The 17,651-nt window shown below is 42.9% G+C and overlaps 1 protein-coding gene and 1 non-coding gene across 2 annotated transcripts in view; one reads left to right on the top strand and one right to left on the bottom strand.

Moving 5' to 3' along the window:
- The window catches only part of ZC3H14 (zinc finger CCCH-type containing 14), a 503,257-nt gene that overhangs the window by 242,814 nt on the left and 242,792 nt on the right, over positions 1-17,651 (top strand). The gene's annotated exons all lie outside the window — the stretch shown is intronic.
- On the bottom strand, positions 12,272-12,344 carry TRNAT-UGU (transfer RNA threonine (anticodon UGU)). Its single transcript has one exon. It is a non-coding gene; the product is annotated as a tRNA-Thr (tRNA).

Genomic DNA, 17,651 nt, shown 5'->3' with positions numbered 1-17,651 from the left:
TAGCTGCAATTTTATAAAAATATTCACCGATTCACTGATTGCACAATAATGCATTTATACAAATCCACAGTGACTGAATTGATACTTTCAGGTCATTAACTACAAGATCAAAATTTTGATATATATGAAATTAACATAAAATAGATAATTTGGGAAGAAAAAAAGATGTTTTTTGAACACACAACATGCATTATTTTGCACAAGTACATTTGTTTAAAAAGAGATGTACATTTGTTTACACAGAATTTCAGTAAGTTACTTATTATATTCCTAGGTTAGGGATCTTTATCAACTGACATATACAAACTGAGCAATTATCTGAGCAATTGAGGCATACATGCAGTCCCATATAGTAACTTCAGCTGACAGGCTGCCATAGTTAATTGGATCACATTGGACTGGTTCACATGTGCCTAAGCCTTGTATTACATCTGGATATAGTTCACTATATTTTTATGTATCTTCCTTAGACTTTTCTAAGCTTCTTAGAATTCTTAATATACAATAATAGTCCTTTAATAATAAAAGCAGCTATGACTATTTCTTTTCTTGTCTTTAAAAACAGGAGATCAAATTGTAAATTCCATTCTTACCATGAAGTAAAACTACATCTTTAATAATAAATATTTTGTGACTGAAATGCTTGTTTTTCTATGAGTTTTCTTATGGGTCATTCTCTTTCAGTAAGCAAGGTCAGGGACAGCTGCTACACTATGCAAGACTCATCCCTCCCTTAGGAGGGTTTTAAATTATAACTTCTCTTATTGGATCAAACTTCAAGTAGAAACTGATCTACAGGTCCTGCTTGGGGCCTTTGTGGAGTCACAGAAATTAGGTTATTACCAAGAGTCACCTAAAGGCTTGTCTACAGGGGACACTCCAAAAAAGGGGCAAGATTTCCTCTGAAAGAAACAACACTAAGGCAGAATGCCTGTAATTAACACTGAGTTATGACAAAAGTGTAATGGCAGGTACTTTCCTCGAGTCCTGTGCGCAGCTTTGGATACCACAATATAAGAAAGACATTAAGTTATTAGAGTCGAAAGGAGGGCCATGAGGACAGTGAAGGACATTGAGGGGAAGCTGTGTGAGGAGGAGCTGAGGTCACTCGGTCTGTTCAGCCTGGAGGAGACAGAAGAGAGACCTCATTGCAGTTACAACTTCCTCATGAGGGGAAGAGGAGGGGCAGACACTGATCTGTTCTCTGTGGTGGTGACCAGCAAAGGACTCAAGAAAACAGTGTGAAACTGAGCTGGGGGAAACTTAGGCTGGATATCAGGAAAAAGTGTTTCACCCAGAGGGTGGTTGGGCACTGGAACAGGCTCCCCAGGGAAGTGGTCACAGCACCAGCCTGACAGAGTTCAAGAAGCATTTGGACAATGCTCTCATGGTGTGATTCTTGGGGTGTCCTGTGCAGAGCTGGGAGCTGGACTCAACGGTCCTGATGCGTCTCTTCCAACTCAGCATATTCTGTGATTCTATGATTGCAAGTTCCCATGTCAAAGAGCAATGTTTTTGACATCTTTGGCTTCTTAGATTCCTGCTTGCAGCTTGATGAGGGTGAAAAGCAGGGAAGGGAGGAATCTTCACCACAGGTCCAAACTACAGCCCGTATTCACTATTTGAGTAACAGCAAGATGTTGTACCAAACTTGCTTCTGCGTCCCCCAGCAAAGCAGTGGCATCTACATTAGCAAAACAACTTTTCATAAAATATAATTTGTTCTGTGGGGCTCAGAGTGGAAGAATAATGATGACAGGAGTTTAAAATTGCCATGCCAGGTTATTGTCCAGCCAAAGCAATTGGTAGGTAGAAAGGAACTACATCAGAAGAGACAGTAGCTCAGCAAAAAGATATTAGTAAGGAGTCAAGAGGTCAAGGGGAAAGAGAAAAGTGTCTGGTTTTGTCCACTTCTTGCATTCTGAAGAAATCTTCTCTGGTGTCTTCTCCCTCATTTGTTGATAGCAATGACAGAAATGCTAATGTGAAAACAGTTTGTGAGTGCTTGTACCACAGGCTAAGTTGATAAAGGTGACAGGTAGCTTTTTTCCACTATGCTGTGTACTGACTGAATGTCAAGGCAATAGAGAGATGCAGCCCCTGAGGCACTACAGAGTTCACTACTGATGACACCACTGCTGAGACCTCATTAGGGAAGACATGCAGCTCAGAAATGTATCAGTGTGAATGTGTGTCTGACGTCTGGATTTAATAGACTCATCAGTCATTCCTCTGTAGCACTTTCTCTTTGTCCACCCAACCTCAGCTGCCTCTTGTGACTGGCTAAAATTACAATGAACTCCTTCATCAACTTCAGGACAAGAGGGCTTCTGGTCTACTCTTTACAATACTGCAAGGTCCTGGCATTTGCCAATTTGTGCAGAGCAAGCTACCCTGGAATTTAAGTCTGAAATGCAGGCTATGTATGTTAAAAAACTATGTATGTTAAAAAATTAATTCTAACAACCTCAAGGACAGTGTTTTGAATAGTTCTCCTGAACTAATTAGTTGACTGGCTTTTTAAAGCTTAACTGATAATTTTATTGTCACAGCTAATAACCTGGAATGCAGCTAACAATCACTGTAATTAGATACTACAGTAATTTTTCAATAGGTAAGCCTTATCAAGATAACTGGTCTGATCTTTGCATTAGGTGGCACCTTGCATTGTTATTGGGCTTTGGAAGCCCCAGGAGAAAAAAAACCAGGTTTGGGCAAACACACTCCAAAGTTTTGTTCTCCCTTTTTTCTTACTATCATTCTTTCCTATCACAAAATTCTTTTGTGCTAACTCTGATATATCAGAAACTTCATGCTTCTTTTCAGGACAAAACCTACTGGCTAGCATTAGCAAACACATTTCACATTGTGGGATCAAAAAACAGAGGCAAATAAATTCTTTCAGGGATGTTGGGGTGGGGTTTTTTTGACACATCTAAACATTAGAGGAAGTTGAGAGGCAATATTAAGTGAAGAAGGAATGACTTTGCATGAAAAGGTAATGAATTAATTAGGAATCATAAAATAACCTTGCTTTAAAAACACCCCCAACCAACAGTTTCACTAACTAAATTGTTTTTATTTGAGATCTTTAGGAAAATCCAAACAATTTTAGAAATCATCTGCAGCCTTGACAAAAACCACATCTCAGAAATTCAGGGCATGTCATAACCAAAAATGAGCACTCTGCCTAGAGCTCTGCCACTTTCCACTCTGATGTCACAAGCTAAAAAGCAGCAACTTTTAACTTACCCCTAAAGATCAAGCTTGTGTAGGACTACAGTAGAACTACAGTGTAATTCCTGCTCTTAGTCTTGTTCCTGCTCCTAGCCTTGCACTTCGCTGACATTTGGTGTCAGTACAGTTCTATCCATACAATACCTACATATGCACTAATGGACTTGTCATCACTGACAGCTAAATGCTGAGGTCCTTAGTTAGCATCCAGCCAACCTTTTCTCGGGATGATGTCAGTGGAAGTTCCGAGGTAGGTATGAGTAAAGTGCTGACTCAGCATGCTGCCACAGAGCACAAAGTGTGGGTGAATTGTCATTGTCTTCACGCAAATTAAATAAACCAAGAGGCATGGCTGAACAAAATAGGCCTCAAAGTTTAGTTACTAAGTTCCACTGGACTTTAATTTTACTACACTCTAATTCAGCTACCACTACATAGCTGATGCTGATGCTGTTTTGACTTAAGAAAACATGACATCATTTTTGTGAGACAAAACAATAGAGATGTCACAACAATCTTATTTTAGGATTTTATTTCTAATTTTAATTCTGTAGGCCATGGTGGGCAACTGAAATTTTGGGGATTATGGATAGCAGGATAATATAGCTGGTTAAGGAATGCTGAATAAAACGCAGACTTAGTAAATTGTTCAGCAGGGTGCTGAGAATGAAGCACACTACTCAGCCTGAATTCACATCATCTGCAAATCTGACATTTATAGTGGTCTCTGTATTGCCCAAACCTTTAGCAAACTATTTTTAGTGACTAATTGTCCAGCTGCATTACATCTTCGCCTAGTTTCTCTTCCTTAGCCAAACGGAAATTGAAACCCTGAGGAAGCACAAAAGGCAAGCTGAATATTAAATGGCACTGGAAATGCTGGAGTAGTGGAATATAAATGTCTTGAAGAAAAAAGGAAGCTGAAAAATCATCACAGGAAAATCCATCAACTTTTGGGGGGCATTTAAAAAAAAATCGAACTTGTCTGTGAGACTGTGTTGAACACTACATACATACACAAAGGGCTTTTATGGTGGGATAAAGCAACAAGGAGATATAAATTAAAGACTGGCTTTTAAAAAGCAGATTAGAACAGTAAGAGATAAATGCAAATGAAGGGTCAAAGCAGCATGAAGCCAAGAGAGCAAGAATGTGTGGAAAGCCCAGGGCAGGATGGAAGAATGGATAAAAGACATGCTGGATCAGAGGCTTTCAGCTGCTACAGCAGCATCACTGAGGGCTGGATGAGATACAGGCTTCTGTCAGTAGTGGTTTAGGAGTATTAGGTTTGCCTGAACCAGTCTGACATTTCCTCAGATGTGTTTATCAACTCTCTCCGAGGGCAGCTGGCCCCTGGCACTTTGCAGCTCTGAGGGGAGGAGCAAGAATTGATTCTTCATGATTGATGCTGCTGTGCTTGAATGCAGTTACTAATTCCTCTGCACAGCAGCACAGCAAGTTGCCCTCATCCCTGAAGCACAGCTGGAATGCAGCCTGCCCATGCTTCATGAGGCTCTGTACTGTAACAGCCCCAGTGTAGAGGGACACCTGTAATGTTCAGCAATCTGAACATTTTTCACCAACTGCCTGGAGGGGAATTGAGCAGACCGGCTCTTACACTAAGCAAGCTGCGCAGAATGGGGCAGAGAGATGAAAATCACATTGAAAACTAGGCATTAAAAATCCCTGATTCTAATGTTTATCTCCACAGTTTCTATCAGGTCCAGATTTGGCCCTGTGTTGAGATTTCTTCTCTGTTGCTCAGAACTTGGAATATGTGCTATTTGTGTTAGCACTGTAATGACAATAATCTCACAGGCAACATTTTGAAAAGCTTTACAGGCTGAGAGAGTTGGGGTTGTTCAGCCTGGAGAAAAGAAGGCTGTGGAGGCACCTTATTGTACCTTCCAGTACATAAATGGTCCTACAAGAAGCCTGGAGAAAGAGTTTTCACAAGAGCATAGGACAAGGGGTAATGGCTTTAAGCTAAAAGAGGGTTTTGTTTAGATTAGGTATTAGGAAGAAATTATTTACTGTGAGGATGGTAAGACACTGACAAAGATTACCCAGAGGAGCTGGAAGTATTCAAGGCTAGGTTTGATGAGGCTCTGAGCAACCTGGTCTACTAAAAGGTGTCCCTGCCCATGGCAAGGGGATTTGAACTAGATGATCTTTAAGGCCCCATCCAACCCAAACCATCCTATGATTCTGTGGTTCACTGAAATAATTAGCTGAGTGACATTTTTAAGCTAAACAAGCAACAGTGGTGTTGCAGCATGTCCCACCAAGCAAACTGTCTCCACTTACGACTCTGTTGCTGTGATTGCTCAGGACTCAAGCTATCAAACATTAACTCCTTTATCATCCATGAGGTCCATGTTTTGGGTCTCTCCCAGACTCAAATTTGCAACAAGTAAACCACTTCAGCAAGTAAGAGGCATGAGTCCAGAAGGACCACCTCAGGGTCCAAGGCTGCACATTGGATTCAGTGAGCTCAAACTTCCATAAAACAGCCAGAAGTCACAGTTGGAGAAAAGTATAAAAGGATCAGCTTTGCTGAAAAAAAGCAGTCCATGGTGCTGGACACTGACTCAGATGTCAAGCTCCTGAACTCCAGATTGCTGAACTTCCCAGATATTGGTACCCGACATGAACAAGTTAATGCTCGCTCAGGTATTTTGTGATTTCTGAGAATCACATGGATAGCAACACAAAAGCCTGATTTTTTTAGAAAAAGCAGACGTTTACCCTCTAAGTACACAGAGAAGGCAGCAAAGACACACTGCTCAGGCCACCATTCAGCAGAAATGTCTTCAAGGGGCAAGCAGATGATTTTAGAACAGTCATGACAGCACTTTCCAGTTCTGTTCCTGCTGTTCTGCTGGTAAGAAGCCTGCAGTTATTAAGCAGCTAATTATAACATCTGAAGGAGCTTTTTTCCCTCCCAATAAATCCAGACGAGGTGGTTGAAAAAAAAATCTAGTAGACTCAAACAGCTCTTCTTTGCAAGGTGAACAGTCTGCTGGCACACACACATCTGACTGCCCTGGAGATCTGCTGCCCATACACTGTCCGCTGCCCATAGGAAAACTCCCATTTGTTCAAAACATAAAAGAAGCAGGGAAAGCTGTCTCAAACTTCTTAGTAGCCTGCTGGCTGGAGGGTTTGTTACTAAAGGTTCTCTGCACCAGAAAGCATAACTCTTTCTAATTCACTAAAAACATTTACAGTTTAACTGAGTAATAATCAAAAAGCAGTGAAGAAGCTATAATATAAATAACACCTAGAATGATAGCTGGATGCAAATACTATTGTTTCTTCACAAATCAAATACTTAAAAAAAAAAAACCCAGACAAACCAAATTAGACTTAAATATTGATGATCATCTGGTTTTACTCTTCCAACTATCAGCAGTCTTCCTGGAAGGCCATTTTTGTGAGTACAGTAGCTTCTCTTAGCACAGTTAGTTCTTGGGGACTTTTTTCATCTCGCTTCTAGAATAAAACAGGTTACAAGTAGTAACTGCAAATACCTTGCTGAAAATTAAACATGCCCATCCCAAGTTCTTACACAGATAATTCTAAAATGACAAGACCACAGAAAATGTGATACTTGCATTACTTGATAGTCAAAAAGTAATAAATTGCTGATGAATTTCTAATCTACAAGGGAGGTTTCCCATGGATTGCACTTCAGTGTCTTAAATTTAAGGACCTTCATTTTATTTACTTTAAGAAACACAGTGTGCTTTCAATGTAAATTAAGCATAGAAACTTTACCTTCTCGCCTTGAGGACTCTTCAGAAGAATGGGGTTGCATTTATAGTCATATTATTGTACAGTTCAACTGCATGAGTTTTCACTGTTGTTTTGTTCAATCAAACACAGCATTAGCATGTTGGAGGAGACATGTCTCTATACAGCTGTATTAATTTCTATTAGAAATGGCTTTTGGTATGGATTAAGGTTCTTTCTGTGGCAGGAATGAGCAGATGTGTTGATAGCCTCCTGTCAGGAGGGAACAAACATACTGTGATTTGTGCCTGTTTACAAGTGAAAGCTCCACGGTCGTTAGCAAGTCTCACAAATACAGCAGGGGATTGCAAGCAACAGCATTCTTGTCCAAAAATAGTCTGTAACTTGGTGACCAGAAGGAACAACTCCTTTGTTTATCTTCAGAAGGAACAAATATGCTTTACCTATGAGAAGCCTATGTACCGGTCTGTCCAAAAGGTAATCAAATACATGCAGGTTGGCAGTCAGATCCATGGAGCATTAGGTAGTGTTCTGACAGCTCTGTTGTCAGCAGAGCAGCCTCTCTGCTTCGAACAGAGGTTGATGCAGTTGACACCAGCCTTGTTTTACAGTAAAAGTTCTCCATTTACAATCTCTAAATTAATTTATGCTCATATTAAGCTAATCTGGAACTGGGTAAATTTAGAGAAGCAGTCCAACAGAAGCAGTCAAGAAAGCTGACTTATCTGTTGTTCTTCCTAATACTTTAGAGTTGCAGTTCTAAATTTTATTAAAACTTCAGCTGGTCCCTAAGAATAATTCTGCTTGCATGCTAATTTTTGATCATCTGCAAGCCAGAAATATTGTAATAATCTGAAGAGTCCATTGAGTTTAGTGAGGTCAGGAGGGACTTTTTTTGCCTATACATAACATACATAGATTCTAAATGACCAGTCCTTCACCCTTTCTAAACTCAAGCTTTCTTGCTCTTTTTCAGACATTCTCAAGTCAAAATAAATTACATCCACACAAGATTTTTAAAGGACCATCCCCTCTACTGCCGTATTCATTTATTTATATTCAGACCTATTGCATTGTGCCTACATTCTGTACTGCCAGAACCTGGTGTTTCCATCATTAGATTATAAACTGCATGGAAAAAAGGCCATGTTTGATCTTAGGCAACATCTTTCTACTGAAGTGCACCATCAATATTAAAATATTAGCAAGGTTACTATCACATATTGTGCAGTTAGTAAAATATCTTGGGGAGTTGCAACAAAACATTTCTGTTTGCTTTTCTTCTACTCTTCAAATGTTACGAAAGATTTCCTGAAAATATAGAAAACACTATTTTTCTTTAAAACACAACAGTCACTGCCCTGGCAAACACTTAATGGTTTAATTAATCTGCATTTTTTCCTTACCAGAGAGCCCCCCATTTTTTTTAAGCATCCTTCTTCATAGGCTAACATTGCAATAAATAACATCTACACTAGAAGGGTTCATTAGTTGTCTCTCCATCCATAGCTAACTGGCTCAGAAATATGGTCTCTTGCCAAGAATACCAGTAAGTACAGAGTTATTTAATGTTACTCCCCTGTGAAGATGGCCTTGCATCATCATTCAAAGTCCTATTGCATTGAGCTCCCACTTCATCTGGTTATGCATTTGGCCAGAGCCTTGTTTTGAACAGCACTATTTTAGTTACTTCCTTTTAAAAGGGAGAATTCCTTGGCAGAGAAGGAGGAAAAGGCTCAAGAAAACAGCTCAGATGGACGTCAGGATACACCATACTGGATCAATATTATACTTGGTGATTGTGATGTGCAGACTTCTTTCTACTGCCCTTCAAACAACTCTTGCAAATTTGTTAATGACACCCTATGAAAGGAACTCACACAAAGTAACAGGGCATTTGTGAAAATGAGAGGTCAGGCATCAAAGTGTGGAATATCCTGGAAGAGCCTGACTAGGAGCAGGATAGATTGTCACACAAGGAATTCTGTATTGTTTTAGCAACTAGAAGAACAGAAAAGAGCAATGTCTAACATAGTGCCTTTGGAAGACAAACACATTTGTCCTTTTGGTGTTGCTGTTAACCCGTTAGGTTATTACAAGGAAACATTTTTACTGTTCATTAAAGACTTTCTTCACAGTTGTATTTGCATTAGCTCAGGGGAAAAAAAGCCTGCATTTTCATTTTTGGCTTTACCTCACTGGCACAAATCCAAAGTCTGATATCCAACTGAAGTACTTGCAGAAAAACCAGAAACATTAGTGGGAATTTCTTTAGCTCTTTTCTGACTAAACAAATGGAAACTCTTTATTAATCTCAGGTTTAGAAGGTGTTTGAAGTTTGGTATGAGAGAGGTTTCTGGGGTTTTTAGAAATTAATGTTGTTTTGGCAGCATCTGTACAATATTAAAGCATGTGGAATATTGAAAGTGTTTATATTTCATTACACATCATTTTGACAAAATCAGTTTCACAGCCATTGACTTTGATTCCCTATTCTCATTGTCAAAAATGATATCACACTGCAGTAAGATATGCTTAGATATATCCATCTTTTTTCACATATCCTGAAAGAAAAGTAGTAGACTCGTGAAGAAAACAGCCTCTTCTTGTCTAAGGCCTCCTGCTGTTGAACTGAGCAGATGGGTATAAATTTTCTGGAAAAAACGTAACAAGGAGAAATACCTCTGTTGAGTTCAGAACGGCTTGCAGCGATGGCAAGGTATCTGTCTTTCCAGACACTGTGGTAATTCTCAGGGGCTCAGCTAGCAGTGCAAAATGAAAACACAGTTAGTACTATCCAGGCTCTCCACCGCAGCTTGGAGAAACAAATAATATGGAGTTTTTTAATGGCATCACCAATGACTGCACCACTGGACCTAGTGAAGGTCACCTCAGTGTTTCTGAGCAAAGCATTTCTCACCTTCAGTAACAACAGCTACTAATAAAGCTTCCGTTATATCTAGAAATGGAGTGCAGATGACACCACACATAGAAGATGAAGGAAATATTGGGGTCACTCCTTGGCTGGGGTCAAGGAATGATATATAGGTGTCCCTCGGAGGAGGGCCTGGGTGCATCTCCTGCTTTCCACTCATGCCCGTGCGTGGATGCACTGGAGGCAGGGGAGGTGGCACTGGAGGCAGGGGAGGTGGCACTGGAGGCAGAGGAGGTAGCACTGGAGGCAGGGGAGGTAGCACTGGAGGCGGGGGAGGTAGCACTGGAGGCAGGGGAGGTGGCACTGGGGGGGGGGGGTGGGGGGGGGGTGGTGGGGGGGAGGTAGCACTGGAGGCAGGGGAGGCGGCACCGCTGGCTCTTGCCACAGCAGCACTGCCAGGTCCCAGGGGAAGGCTGGAGCCCCCAGCCCGTGCCCTGCCGGGCCCCGTCCTGCCCCGCCGCAGGAGGCACCCGCCCTGCCCAGTGCATGGGGCAGCAGAACTACTGCCACGACTACTTCAGTCAGGGCCTCTTTCACTGTGAAGAAACATCTTGGGAAACGAGAATTCCATCGCATCCGCAAAAACCTCGGGATTGACGGCAGCCGCAGCAGGCTGCATCCGAGCCCCAGGACCCTCCCCGCTGCCGCCGCTGCCGCTCGCCCAGCCCCGCGGCCCGCAGCCAGGCCCGGCACCACGAGGCGGGGGCGGAGAGCTCCGCCCGCTCGGAGGAGCCAGTTCTCCCTCCCTTCTCCCGCCCTCCCGTTCCTAGGAGCTGGCTCTCCCCCTGGAGGCGTGCGGCGGCATCGGCCGCGCTCCGCCGCTTATGTAACGCGGGGCCGGCAGCGCCCGGGGCTCGGCGGGGCGGCCCTGCGCGGGGAGCGCCGCTCGGGTAATGACATGGGCTCAGCCCCACCTCGCAGGGCACACCGAGCATTGCGGCAGCGCTCTGGGAAAGCACCCGCGCCAGCTCACGTGCAGCTCCGACAAACGGGAGTAGCTGAGCCCTGTCCCTGTGATGCTTCGCGGACGTGGGGAACACCGCAGCCGAGCACTGGTGCATGGTCTTCCCTCCCGGGGCTGAAGCGCCGCAGCCCGGTCCCTGCAGCCGGACACTGACACCCTGGGCTGTGCCGGGCCTAGCGCTTGAGGAGCTCCTGCATGTTTGTTCTGGAGGATCCTGCGAGAGACGAAGAGGTCCATGTAGCTTCCAGAAGTACACGTGTGACTTCTGAAGGCATCTGTGCCACCCAGGGATCTGCTAGTGCTCTGGTTGGTCATGGTGAGACTCAGCTCCCTGCCAACAGAGAAGCACTGTACTCAGCCTGGACCTGACCCCCCCGAAGAGAACAGATCCTCCCAAGGAATGGGTTTTAGTACCACCTCCATGGATTGTCACAAGGGCTCTGGGAGGTCTGCTGAACCCAGGAATTGTGTAGGATGGGAGTCAGGTGGTAACGCTAAGATTAGGATCAAGCACTGTTTTCTCAGATGGGGTGGGGAGGTAATATAGCAAACCAGGAGTCATTCCATGCAAACTCTTACGTGCAATTACCCCAAAGCCCTGCAAATTCAAATACTGTTCGGGGCTCTTGGCATAGCACAACTTCAGTCACAAGGGAAAATAGCCTGTGAGCGCGTTGCTCCTCTCACCACGACAGCAACTCATCCAGCCCCGTGCATCCTCACAGCTTTGATCTACTCTCAGCTGACGAGGATTCTGAAAAACCCCGAATGCCTGTTTTTCAAGTGTTGTGCTCAAGGCGATTTGCGTGTGGAGCTTTCTAGCTCTTTCTATAATCGAAAAGAGGAAAAAAAAAAAAAGAAAAAGAAAAAAAAAAAAAAACGGGAGAAAAAAGAGGCAAAGAGTCATTGCACCTCCGCTGTCCAGCCTCCAGCACAGAAATAAACCCAACAGCCTGCCTTGCCTGACAAACTGTGAAGACTGAGATAATCCTGTCCAGCTTATTCTCCACTCAGGGGCAATTTGTTCCTTTTAAACCCCTAACAGCATTTTGCCAAAGCTGCCATCAGGGAAATTGTGACATGAGCTGTGCAAATATTTACTCAGCCATTCCCACGCTGCTTCCCAAAGAGGTTATTGTTTCCCCCCCTCCCCTGCTGGCACGAAGCACAGCCATGAGTTAATTTGGCGACCGCTATTAGCGCTAACACTCAGGTTTTACAAAACGCATTTGTTTCCAAAGCGTTTCCCTTAACAGGAAGCCCCCCGAGCCTGCACGCATGCTCTAGTCCGCCACCACCAAAACAGCCAAAATCAGACTCGTTACTCGTGGGTGCAGTCAGGAGCTGGTGCCACGCTAAAAAAGTAAAACAAACCCCTCAGGCCCCAGCGAGGATCGAACTCGCGACCCCTGGTTTACAAGACCAGTGCTCTAACCACTGAGCTATGGAGCCGCCGCTCAGAGGCCATCCCGGCTGTGTCTAACGACCGGTCCCGGCCCTCCCCGCCGCCCCCTGCCGGGCGCCCCGGGCTCCGCGCCGCCGGCCCCGCCCGCCGCCAGCCCTGAGGGGCCCGCCCCGCACAGGGCCTCGCCGCCGCCGCCGCCGGGGGGAGCCCGCGCCGCGCCGGGAGCCGCTCCGGGCCCGCCGGGAGCCCGCCCGGAACCGGCCGGGAACGCGCCCGCCGCCCGGCCTGTCCCCTCGCCCCGCAGCCCTGCGCCGCTCCGAGCCCGCCAGCACCGGCGTGTCACTCCCAGGCCGCCGCCGCAGCTGCGTGGGAGAGCCCGGGCCGCAGGAGGGTGCCTGGGCCCTCCGCAAGCGCAGGAAATCAAGCTGCTGGAATGCGCACTTCGGCCGAGCCAGCAGAGGCACCGGAGGGGAGATACGGGGTGGGCGAATGTCTGACATAGACATACATACAGATCGTGTCTGATTTGTACCGGCTAGGAGTAAAAAAACCCTGTCGTGACAGAGGTGGGTTTTTTTCTGCAGAGGTTGGGTGTTCCTGGGAAGTTTGAGCAAGGGTGCTATGGGGCAGTGGTGCTGCCCGGGGTCTCTAGCATCACTTGTTGCATGACCCCCTGCAGCGCTGAGCTTGGACCTTAGAGAGGATTTCTAGATAGTTCTCTCACCTGGTGTCTACAGACCAGTTGTAAAAGAGGTTATGGAGCTCAGAAGCTTCAGTGAACAGCTGAAAGGTGCAAGGCAGAGATGCTGTCAGACCCATCATGGCTCAAGAACTAACGGGCACTTCCATTCATTTAGTTAATCTGGGAAAAGCAGACTGAAATAAAGCAATACAGAATGCAGCTCCTTTAGGAGCTGAGACTCACAAAAACAGGATTGTTCAAAACCTGTGTGAGAGCTGTCAGTGCAGCTGAGGCAGTTGGCACTTACCCTTCTCACTTCAACAGGGACTGACTCCTGGAGTCAAAGATGTTCACCTTCCCTCGAACACCAGAAGAAATGCACCAGTTGTGATGCTTGAGGAGAACAAAACTGAAAGTGGCAGCATGAACCAATGGGAAGAGTAGAGTGGTTTTTGTATTCTTCAGAGGGAGCATTACCAGAAAACACCACAATGATAATTAAAAATAAATTCTTACCTCTTTTATCATCATCTTGAATGTCTGAGTGTAAAGGTTTGAAACGTTGGCTTTTTCTCTCTGTTACCATTTTATTTGAGTCTCATTTACAGCAATGAAACAAGATTGACTGGTTTTTATTTGGTCCTGAAAGACAGGCACCAAACCCTGTAGTAGTAATACTGAACCTTGATCAAATAGTTATTTAGTCCAAAATGAGTGGCAGGGTCAGAGGCAAGTCAGTGGTAAGGTCAGAATCTTATCTGAATTCAAGATAAGAGAGTGGACCCGGTTCTTGAAGTGGAGGCAATAGTGCTTTAAATTTTTCATGCACTGTCACTTTGTTGCTATGTTCATATTACTTTGGGGAATGTACAGATCATCTCTAAAAACCCTTCTGATTACTATGGAAATAAGAATCAACAAATAAACCAATAAATCATTTACATCCCTCCCAGTACTCTTCTATTCCTCTACACTGCTATGTTTTATCTCTTCCCCCCATCTTTCAAACACATTTTCAGAGCCAAACCAATATCTACTTGGCAGAATTTCTTTAAACACATATTCTTATTTCATCTCAATATTACTAAGTAGCTCATCTTTTTATAACTGAAGGCGATTCTTTGCATATGAAGTCTAAAAGTGCTGTCTAACTTAAAGCTACCAGAATCTATTATTGCAGTAATCACTCCCTCACTAAGTCTGTACATCAGTGCCTGAACTGGGAAGCCCTCCCTTTCTTCAGTGCATTAGTATTGACAAAGCTAGTCCTTCAAATACATTTTTAATAACCTTTTTATATGGTGCAATATCACTGAAAGTTCACTGCATTTATTTTTGTCAGTTCAGAATGATGGGATTTTATATGAAAGGATTGAAAAGATTTTTCTGTTAGTGCTCTTCATTTTAAATGCTCCAAAGCCTTTAAAATGCTGTGAACATTAATATTTTGGCCTGATACGTAATCTGCCTCTGCACATATTGCAGCTGGGCTAATGGAAGAAACCAGAAAAGTAGCTTTGTGGATCAGGAGCGCCGCCAAATTGCAGGGAACACCTCTGTGGTTGATGATTTCCATTTCTTTTTAGATTTTTTTTAATGTCACTGTACCACAACAGTGACATAGTCTGCCTTTCATGTTATCAGAGACATCAAAGGGAAGTACCAAGGACCTGTCTCTTTGCTGTTTCGCACCTTTTTCAGGCACTGACACTTCTGCCTAATGAGTCCAGTGTGCTGCAAAAATAGCATCCCTGTGCATGAGCAGTGTGCTCCTCTCCCCCAACCAGTTGCCTGCATTCCCCACCAAAGCAAGGGAAGAACCAGCTCTTAAGTGGTAAGTTGAGTGGTTGCATCTCTGTGTGCACTTTCTGTGGCTGGCACTGACTGGGAATCTTCTTGGCAGTCAGAACAGATGAGCCAAGGAATAAATTTATCTGCCCTGCATATTGCTTACTGATTTCATCCCTTGGTCGGGGGTGAGGTCCTTGAAAGAGGACGTGCCTCTTCTAAAAGTGAATCAAAAGAGGATTTTGACATCATCCAGTGTCTTTCAAGAATATGAAATTCATTTTCCAGCTGTCACTCACAATTAATCTATTTATTCATGCAAAGTGAGGTAAAATTTACTTCTTTTACTAAAAAGCTAGCAGGTTGACTCTGCAAATCTTTTTTCTGAGGAAAGAAGGAATTTCCTGAGGGCAAACCAAGACTGCTTCCTGCAAAGGGATTGCAACAGTCTCTTTGCCTCCCATCACAATAAAATAGTTCCCTTTGTGTTTCCCTATCTTTAAGTTTTTCTATATTCACTTCTGTTATTGGTTTATCTTTCCATTAGGGGGATAGGCCAGGAGGAAGGTTCACCAGAGAGCTCTGTTGAGCTCTCTTCATTGTTATTATGAAATAATACTGTAGCAAATGAAAACATCAAAGCAAGTTTCTTTTTTTTTTTTTTTTTTTGAATTGACAAGCTGATAGGAAAGGAGTTTCCTGTGGGACAGAGCTGGGGGGGAGTGGAGTTCATACAAGATTTTCCACACCATTTCATAGCTATACAGTTAAGAACAGTCATCAAGCTACAGCAAGGGTCACCAGGTAATTTTCCCTGACACGAAGTGCATGCTTCTCATTCCATTAAACCACGTCAAGGTAATTCAGTGAATATTACACTGACTTGCCAAACTGCATTAACTGCAATGCTTTCTCTCAAAGACTTTAAGGTGATGCCTCTTGGAATAATAGGTGCATCAGGCTTTTGGAAAATCTGACCAAGTATTTGCATCTTTGCAAAGGCTTGAATCCTTCAGCCTTCTTGAAGGAGGAAATATGAACAATATTCATACACACCCTAATATTAATGTAAAATATCATATTAGATATTCAAAAGGGACAAGAACAGGTTATTAAATTCAGCATCTCAACAACAGCAGAGTAGGACTGGTTTTTCCTAAAATAGAAAAAAACATCAAAATCTTGAGTATGATCTCAGACAATCCTGGGTGTATAGTCAATGCAGGGCTCTGTCTCATCTATAACTTTAGTTTTGCACAGTGCAATGTTGTAAGGAGTAGAAACAACTCACTCTGCCATTCCTATGTAAACAACATTGGTCATTATTGGAAGACCAGGAAAGTAAGACAATCTCTTTGAGAATGCCGCAACAAAGGCCCATTCCAGTTCATATGGAATTTCAATGTAGCCAGTATATTTCATAGCAAGCTATGTCACAGCTACAAAATCCTCAGTTATGTTCACTATTTGGAGCAGGGGAATTATCACATCTTCCATTCCTTCATTTGGTTTCACCTGAATCCCTGGAAAGCTGTTTATCACACTTCACTACCTACATTTTATGTTGTCAGGTGAAAAATGTGAAAACTGACAGGTGTGATGGGCAGATTTTGCTGGCTTGCGCAAGACTTCTTCTGATGTGTAATAAAAGTAACAGAGTCTGTACTGATACCACAATATTCTCCTACTAAAACACCTCAATTTTAGGTGGGAAAAGAACTTAAGTGTTTGCTTGGACCAATTGTTGAAACTTCAAGCAGTATCGTGCTCCTGCTTGCATCTACTGCACCACCAGCAGTATTAAAACTGCAGTATCTCCTGCACCAACTCACTTCAGACTGTGAGAGTGATGACTTCATCATCTCCAAGTCAAGCTGCATATGAACCTCAACCTGGCACTCAACATTTCTGCATCCTGTGACCAGGAACCCCAGTCCTATATTCATGAGCCACTGAAAGAATTGGGAGCCAGGACCAAGAAATAAAATCACGGCTCAGTGAAATCTGCAGAAGGAAATATTTTTTCTTTCTGTTCTTAGAAATGAGATATATGGTACCAGCATTTTTTTAATTACTGAGATAGAAGAGTTTTGAACTTCAGTAGTTTTCCAGAAGGAATTTTGTCCAACAGAAATCACAGTAGTGGGAATCTAGTAATGATAGTTAAAAAGAAAGGCTCCAACAAGAAAGTAATTTATATAGAAAGATCTGGACTTTTAATTAAAAAAAAAAGAAGATGAAGAAAAAGAAAGGGCATTTGCAAATAACTAGTCCAGCTTCCAAAGTAGATTAATATCATTTTCAGAATATGGGTGGGGAGTTGCTTTTAAAATTAATACCTGCACATGCCAGTATAATTTTCTTTCTGTTAATGTACTTTTTAAAACATATTCTCACTATACCATTTGCCTGGTTTATATCACACTGGTACTGCTAAGCCTTGAAATGTAATTCTTTGGGGACACTTAGCAGTGATCTGTTGGCTCCTTTTATATATTACATTATTATTATTTATTTATGCAAATGACACAAAGAATTCTTCATTAATATCCCAATGACTCCATTCTCTGGAGAAAAGAATACCTGACAAAAGTCATCATCACAGCTCCTGGCAGTATATTGGTTGTGACTTATTAAGGAGTATTCTGTCAAAAAGCCAAGTTTCCTTTCTTTGAAAGAAAGCCCAAAGAATTCATTTAAAATTACAGAATGAAGTGGCTTCGAGGAGCTAACAAGCATAGTACAGTAAATAAAATCAGTCTATTTTTAATATAGTAAATACCACTGGCTGAAAGTCATATTTTAGAATACATTTATTACAAGAAACTACTTAGATAATGAAAGCAAATCTAAAAATCTAATTTAATTTTCATTATTTATGCAG

This window comes from Lichenostomus cassidix, chromosome 5 (assembly GCF_008360975.1).
Source record: "Lichenostomus cassidix isolate B80296 chromosome 5, HeHo_3.0, whole genome shotgun sequence".
Taxonomy (NCBI): Eukaryota; Metazoa; Chordata; class Aves; order Passeriformes; family Meliphagidae; genus Lichenostomus; species Lichenostomus cassidix.
Note: the sequence above shows the minus strand (reverse complement) of the source record. Positions and strands in the feature narration are given on the sequence as shown.